At 36.1% G+C, this 8,819-nt stretch overlaps 1 pseudogene; it reads left to right on the forward strand.

Annotated features, from left to right (window-relative positions):
* The first annotated feature begins 265 nt into the window (after positions 1-265).
* LOC119530312 lies at positions 266-8,400 on the forward strand (annotated as a pseudogene).
* Positions 8,401-8,819: the final 419 nt, after the last annotated feature.

An 8,819-nucleotide genomic window follows, 5' to 3' on the forward strand; every position in this document is an offset into this window, starting at 1 on the left:
GGGCTTCATCTCTTAGCTTAGCATCTCCAAACGTCTGGGTTTGTGTCAGCTTTTAGTTCTCTTAAGGATTCCAGTAAACTAATCAAGACCCAACCTAAATGGGTGGGATCACATCTCCATGGAAACAGCATAATCAAAAGATCCCGCCCACAGTAGGTCTGTACCCACAAGATTGGATTAAAAGAATGTGGCTTGAACAGCAGACAGCCAGCAACTAAGAGGCATTGGAGATATCTGCTTGTGAAGCAAAGGTGTCTACCAAACTATGACTGATACAAGAACTTCACTGAAAATTAAAGTGTCCCAATAATGAGGTACAGAAAAACCGAGTACTAACTCGAAGACTGGCAAGAAAAGTGGGTGAGCTACAACATTGCATTTTATCAAGAACAAGGACATCGGCTATTAAAGAAGCATTTGGATGCTTTTCTTAATGGCAAGAGTGGACTCAGGATATTTTTTGCTCTTTGTGGAAAAGCAGTTGAGATGAGATGGTTTGCAGACCTGGGACACAGTGTAGTTGGTGTGGAGATCAGTGAATTTGGGATTCAAGAATTTTTTACAGAGCAGAATCTTTCTTACTCAGAAGAACCAATTGCTGAAATTCCTGGAGCCAAAGTATTTAAGAGTTCTTCGGGGAACATTTCATTGTACTGTTGCAGCATTTTTTATCTTTCCAGGGTAAATATTGGCAAATTTGACAGGATTTAGGATAGAGGAGTCTTAGTCTCTGTTAATCCAGGTGATCGAGAGCGCTATGTTGATATAATGTTGTCCCTAACAAGAAAAGGGTTCCACTACCTCGCATCTGTTGTTTCTTATGATCCAACTAAACATGCAGGCTCACCATTTTATATTCCAGACACTGAAATTAACAGGTTGTTTGGCACAAAATGCGATATTAATTGCCTTGAGAAAGTTGATACTTTCGAAGAACGACATAAAAGTTGAGGAATTGACTACATATCTATTTACAGACAAAATCTAGCACACCAACGCATTTTTGGGCAATTGGAAAATTATGCTGAGGCATGAAAATGTAATGAATGACAAAAAATCATTCACCAATCACATCACAGATCTTTGTTCAAAAATGCATATAACTTTTTAGAGAAAAGCACATTCTAAAATGTTAAAGTGACTACCTTTGGAGAGAAGAGGGTAATTAGGGGTTAAAGCAGACTGTTTGTTTTACTTACAGAATGTAAAAATTTTTACCATCAGCATGTATTACTTGTATAATTAATATTTAAAAGAGAAATGCAATGCATAATAAAGAAATATAAGAGATGTAGAAAAATTGACATTGAGTGTAATACTTTAATAAGGTGCAAGGTAAAAAGAAAGTAATCTAAGAAGTTACATAAAATAATAATTTTTCCTATAAACACCCCTTATGCACCCCTTTTCATACTTGGTCTCCTTATATAATAATTTTATATGTAAGAGAAACAAATTTAAAAGTTTAGTTAAATGAACTAACTTATATGGAATCAAGTGTTTTTCCTAAATTGTAAAAATTTTACAAATTTTAAAACTGTTTTTTCCTGAGTTTGGAAGTTTTTGTTTCCTCTAGGTTGATCTTGTTTAACTGATAGACTTACATGACATACAGTGAATCCAGATTCATGGATTTTTCACTATGAAAGTTTAGATTAGAATCTGTTTTTCATTAACAATCATTTTATTGAATCCAACATTCCCCTCTACCTGCAATACCTAATATCTGAAAGGTTTAGATTGTTTAACTCATGTTAATAAAATGATTTATTTTATTAAAAATAAGTTACTTGTGAAAGAAAAGGGCATGGCTTTTGCTGGGGTACATAATAGATTCAAATCAGCACACAGGCTGAAGGGAACAAATTTCATAGGCCATGAGGACTAACTTTGAAGAGACAAGTAGTTTTTTTCTTACAGCTATGTATAGCCTATTCTACCTTTACTGTTTCACTGATACAAGTACAGTAAGAATAGGCAATAGCACAGATGTCTCCATGACTTGCCAACAAGAAATTTCTAGCAATGTGATTGTCCATCATTAGTTGTGCCAATGAGATGAGACTGATCTGTATTCTAGCTAAAGCAGAGATGGTATCATAAATAAATTCTGCCAGAGTCATTAATAAGTTTCTTACAGTCTTTTCTATTTGCATGATTCCCACAGAAGGTAACACTGCTCTTATTCTTTGCATAAGCCAATGAGTCAATCATTCCCCCAGGTAATGTACTTGAGTAATCAAGGGTGGCCTTGTTTTGGAGCTCACACCTAAGTCAGAATTTCTAGGCTTAGTGATTTATAGAATTAGGGTCTCTGTGTACAGACAAGTCTTGGAATACCATCCCTAAAGTGTATGAGGCGTTAGTCTGAAGCAAACAGCACCAGGCATCATAGCCACAAAGGAAGTAGTATACAGTAGAGGCATATACTCCTTTTGTTCTAAGACAAAAGGAATCATTTATGATATGAAGTAGGAATCAAGGCCCTTCATTGGTTAGGTTACATATTTGAATCTCCATTAGTTTCTTCTAGGAGACTAGGTGACAAGAATTACTTTTCCTAAAAGGTTGTTGAATCCAAACATAGAATTACCAAGTGTTTTATCAATAGATTGTAACAGTCGAATTCTTTTTATCTGGGAGATAGGGACACTAACAAAGATAGAAGTTGATTTGTTTAAGGTCATTTGTCCAGGTAGGTGCAAGTGTAAATGCCATTCACTGTAATTCCATGATTTCATTTGATGAAACCAGAATTGAACAGAAGTTTTTATATTGATGTTGGGGATTGAATCATGTCCACCACAAAAGACATGTTCAAGTGTGAACCCATTTGTAAATAGGGCTGTTGAAGATGTTATTATTAGTTAATGTGTGACCAAAGTGATTGAGGGTGGGTCTTTATCCAATATGGCTGAAGTCCTTATAAGTAAAGGAAACTGGGCACAGAAATGGAAACAAGAAGTCAGAGAAGTCAGAGAAAGATATCACCATATGACTGGAGAAATTCCATCACCAGAATGCTACAGACTTTGGAGAAAGAATAGCCTTGCCAACACCTTGATTTTGGACTTTTAGCCTCCATAACTGTGAGCCAATACATTCCTGTTGTTTAAACCAACCAGTGTGTGGTATTTGTCATAGCAGCCCTGGCAAATTAAGACACATGGGTTATGGCCATGGATGGAATATCCAGCAGACAGTAAGACTGAGGGCAGTGACTAATCTTTGGGGTAATCTGATCATGGCATTAGAATGATTATGTTTTGATCTAACAATTATCATAAAGAATATTTTTTTAAACTGACTCCCTGGTTCCATGTTCAGGTTGTAAACACAAAAGCAGCCTGTTAGCAATTGTAAGGGCTTTAGCTTTTTGGAAAGAAAATGCTTCTATCCATCTTGAAAACAGACATATAATAATAACATATATTCAAATCCCATAGATGATAGCAGCTGAATAAAATTCATCTAAAGTGTCCAAAATATCCTTGAGTCTTGATTCCTGTCCATGTTCCACCATTACACTTTTCTCAGGATTGTGCTGTTTACAGGTGACATATAATCCTCAGCTATCTTTTAAAATTTCCCGATCAAGATTAATTTAAGAGAGTAATCAATTTGTCTGTACCATGATGCGTAACTTCATGATAAATTTAGCTAATATCCATTTGAAACTATATAGTACTACCAAGTGGCTAATTTGAGAATGCCAGAGATTACCTAAGTGAAGAATACAACCATATATTTCTCCATTCTTCCTTTTCCAAATCAGGACTAAGTGTTGATATTTTATAATGGTGTCTTTGAATCTCTCCAGAGATATATACCTTAGGAGTTTAGGTAAAATCTTAACTGCTTGTTTGATGTAATAATTTGCTAGAGCATATCCTTTAGATTCTGTACTACCTCTTTCTCAACTTTTATAAAAGCTACTGCTCTAAGAAGTAGAAGTGCATGTAACATTCCTTAATTGTTGTCCTTTTGCCAAAGCATCTAAAAGTCATGCGCTGCTATCTGTATATCTGTATATATGTACTAATGTATAAATGCCTGCTATCTATATATATGTTTACTCTTTGGCCAGTTGACAAGCTCTAATAAGTGCAATAGTTCTGCCATCTGAGCTAATTTTATCTCACATAGAGGACTATATTCTAAAGGAGAGCTTAAATTAATGATAGCATATCCAGTTTCAGTTTTGAGATAGAATGCATCAATAAATAACATTAGGTCAGGGTTCTCAATAGGAGAACCTCTAATAAATTGGAGCAAAGTACAGAAAGTTCCCTACCTGAGGTTAAAAAATCATGAGATTTCTCTTCTGGTAGGGGGAGAAGAGTGATAGGATTCAGGGTGTTGCCACAATGAATAGTAATGTGACAGGGAGAGAAACAAATCTCACAAGAGGTTAACTGGCTGGCTGAAAAGTATAACGTATTCTCAGTCAGTGTAATGTCTATACAATGTGAGGAACCAGGAAGTCAAGTGGGAAACCTGGAACTAGCTCAGTAGAAGCATCAGCAAATTTTGTAGTGGCAGCTGATGACAAGAGGGCCTTTGCAACCATGTCAAAGGTGAGGCAATAGTAAGTGATGAGCTTTTAATGGTTTCCATGAAGTTGAGTGAAAACCCTACAGACTTATCCAGACTGTTAATGCACAGATAGTCAAAAGGGCTAGTGTACTCAGGGAAGCCTAAGGAAGGAAGCTGTAGTTAGGGAAGCCTAGGCAAGGAGGTGACAGAAATCCTCTTCATGTTTGGGTACCCAGTGGAGAGTCTCTTACCCAGGACTTAGTCAATTCATAAAGAGGTGTTACAATCTGAGAAAAAGTTGGCACCCATTGCCTGCAAGATCCAGTTCAACCTAGAAATCCTCTCAATTGTCATTTTGTGAGGGGTCTAAGATAAGCTTGGATAGTCTTTAGTTTATCAGACAAGTGTCTTTCTCTCATTAGATAGGTCATGCCTTAAATAATGGACTGTATTTGTCAAAATTGTAATTTGTCTTTTGAAACTTTATGCCCCTTTTTTGTAAGGCTGAGAGCAAGTAAATAGAATCCTTTTTAAAGGCTTCCTTGTTTTCTGAATAAAGTAGGCGATTTTCTATACAGTGTACAAAACTGAATTACAAAGGAAATTTAAATATTTTAAGTCTCAATTGAGATTTGGGGAAAAAAAAATAGTGAATCCCTGGAGCATAATTTTAAGCCTTGACTGAGGACATGGGAAAAATCAGCAAACCTCTGGGTCATAACTGTCCAGGTATATTGTTTTCCTCTTGAGGTAAAGGCAAAAAGGTATTGTCTGTCCTGGTCTAGGAGTGTCCTGAAAAAGGCAGAACAGAAAAGTTCGCAACAGTGAAGCAGGTGGCTTTGGGGGTAACTGATGAGAGAATAGTATTTGGATTAGATACTACCAGGAAGCAAGAGAACAATTTTGTTAATGGTTCTGGGATCTTGAACAAATAAATATCCTTGTCCATTTGATTACTTTGCTGAAAGGGTGGGAATGTTACAGGGGCTAATGCAGGATAGGGTATAAGGCTTTCAACTATAAGTTTGAGTCTTTCTGGCTTCAAGGGATATTGGGGAAGTTTGATGACAATTTGGTAGGACCTATCTGAACTTTAATAAGTTCTGCTCTGATTATTCTCCTATGTCAGTGGAAGTTTTAGTCCACAGAGTGTCAAATATGATGTCAAGATCTTTATCTTGGGTATACATCAAATATAATGTATGAGGAAAAGCTATGTAGACAGCAGACCAACTCGGAATCTCAAGAAAGAGTCCCTCTGGTGTGCACTTAATATTTCAATTCCATTTGCAATGTAAGTCTCCATTAAATTTGTGGTAGTATCACAGAACAGGAAGGAATGTTTTTCAATCAAGGTTCAAATGGCTACAGTTAAGGGCTGGGAGACAGGGAAAAATCTATGAAATACCTACCTCCTGTGTGGTTTGTTTACTCTGAGAAAGAGACTGAGCAAGACAGCAGGGTCTAGTATAAAAATAGTAATGCTCACATCTATCAGGAATTGGTGAGGTTGACCATCTATATTGATAACTAATTCACCTTGAGTATTTAAGGGCAGGGCAAGATATTGGACAATTTTTCCTTATTCAAAACAGTCTCATTGACCTGAATTGAGAGATTTTCTTTGTCTTGATTTTCCTTTTGAAAGATGGGATAGGAGGGGTTTTTTTGTTTACTTTTTTTTTTTCCAGTATCCCTTTTGTTTACAATATCTTCAAGTGCCCTTGCTGACAGACGGTTGTTTGGGAATTGAGCTACCTAGCTATTCAATATGTTTTGGGTCCTGTCTCATTTTTTGTTGCTGTTGTTTTAGCTTTTTTAAAATGTTCTGTTATGTAGTGAAGTTCATGTAAAAAGATTATTTCCTATTATAATTTCTGTTTGTGAATTAGATCTCTGATATCACATTTAATTCCATTCACAAACTGAAATGAAAGGGTCACTGTTACATCAATCACTGCAACACCTGAATTTTGTCAGAAGGCATTTTCTAGTGTATCCCAAAGAACTTCTATAGTTTCATCTTTTCTCACTTTGCATAGTTGAATTATTGTCTAATCAATTTTTGTTGGAAATATTTCTATCTTTTTAGGAGATATTGCCCTACTTTGGGGGCCTTTTTCAACCCTCAGGTTTATAGTGGAAAGAGAGATCCTGTAGGTTCCTTTCCAGGTCAGTCCAGATTTAGCATCTGAGGTTTCTACCAAAATGTGTACAAGTTTATATAGGTCAGGTAAACCTGGGTCATATGCAACCAAAATAATTTTAAATTCTTCCATAAATATTTTTTTATCTGTACTTAGGAAAATCCTGAATCACAGCTCTTAATTCAGTTAGCCCAATGTTTAAATTCTATGGTTGCCTGCATACCTGGCTCTTGGGAGCAAAGGATCTTTAGAGGCAACTGGCATTTAAGGGTCTTAGGTAAGTTCCAACATGGAATTCTTTAAAAATCGAGCTCTTTATTTTTAAATCTCTTGCTATGATGAAATATGAGGTGACCATAGCAAAAGGAAATTCAAAAATATATAATAAAACAGCATTGCAAAGGAGAGGCTAGGCCTCCCTATATTTGTGCCTAAGAGTCTCCTCCTTAATGCCTCTTTGTTGCTCAGATGTGGCCCTCTCTCTCTGGCTAAGCCAACTTGAAAGGTGAAATCACTGCCCTCCCCCCTACGTGGGATCTGACACCCAGGGGAGTGAATCTCCCTGGCAACGTAGAATATGACTCCCGGGGAGGAATGTAGACCCGGCATCGTGGGACGGAGAACATCTTCTTGACCAAAAGGGGGATGTGAAAGGAAATGAAATAAGCTTCAGTGGCAGAGAGATTCCAAAAGGAGCCGAGAGGTCACTCTGGAGGGCACTCTTACGCACACTTGAGACAACCCTTTTTAGGTTCTAAAGAATTGGGGTAGCTGGTGGTGGATACCTGGAACTATCAAACTACAACCCAGAACCCATGAATCTCAAAGACAGTTGTATAAAAATGTAGCTTATGAGGGGTGACAATGGGATTGGGAAAGCCATAAGGACCACACTCCACTTTGTCTAGTTTATGGATGGATGAGTAGAAAAATAGGGGAAGGAAACAAACAGACAAAGGTACCCAGTGTTCTTTTTTACTTCAATTGCTCTTTTTCACTCTAATTATTATTCTTGTTATTTTTGTGTGTGTGCTAATGAAGGTGTCAGGGATTGATTTAGGTGATGAATGTACAACTATGTAATGGTACTGTAAACAATCGAAAGTACAATTTGTTTTGTATGACTGCGTGGTATGTGAATATATCTCAATAAAATGATGATTAAAAAAACAGCATTAACTGAATTCTTAAATTCAGAATATATGATAATTCAGATAAGGAAAAGACTGAAGTTTTTTACACACAAAGAACTGTTTTGCTAAGTACATTATGATGCATAACTGTAAGTCAAAAAACCTGCGTTTTTTTTTCAAATGTACCATTAATCAGAATTTTCACTAATGCAGATTTATTCCTTCAATCTTGCTAGTCTAAAAAAAGAGAGATCATACTATAAAAGTGACATAGTATGTTTGAAGTAAAATAGCATGGAATGTGAAATTCTATGTGATTTTAATCATTAATCGTGTACGTAATGGTAGTCCCTATTGGGGTGCTGAATCCAGTTGCATTTAGTGTAAATTTAAGTCCCTCAAGTTTGTATGATTTTTTTCCTATAAAATGTACACTATTCAACAGTATAGATATTTTCTTTCTTTAATTACTAAAGAAAAAGAAGGAAATAAAATGTGTAGCTAGATTTAAATAAAGAGAAGTTCTAAATACTGTATAATAAATCAAGGAGTTGAGCTTGATGACCTCAAAGATCTCTTTTTAACCACCAAAGGCTGATTAACAACTCACCTTTGTGAGTAATGTTTAATATGTACCAGGCACAGTTCCGAGCTCTTTAAAAATGTGAACTCATTTCTGATTCTAATAAAAATAATAGTTATGCATTGAGTGCCTACTATGTGCTTAGCCCATTAAAAATTATTTTTTAATCCTCAAAATAATCTTGTAAAATGTATATTATTATTAATTTTTTTTTTTTTTTTTTTTTTTTACAAATAAAGAGTGGAATTCTGGAAAGGTTAAGTGCCTTGACTCCAAGCCCTCTCTTTCTATTTTACCAGCCTATTCTTGCACTTTTTCTGGCAGGTCGGGGGAGGGGTTGGGGAAGGAGGAATTGGATCAGGCACTGATCAGAGCAGGGAAGTCAGAACCAGGGGTCTTGTCTCCAAGTTATAGGGAAGT

This window comes from Choloepus didactylus, chromosome 3, assembly GCF_015220235.1.
Source record: "Choloepus didactylus isolate mChoDid1 chromosome 3, mChoDid1.pri, whole genome shotgun sequence".
NCBI classification, from domain to species: domain Eukaryota; kingdom Metazoa; phylum Chordata; class Mammalia; order Pilosa; family Megalonychidae; genus Choloepus; species Choloepus didactylus.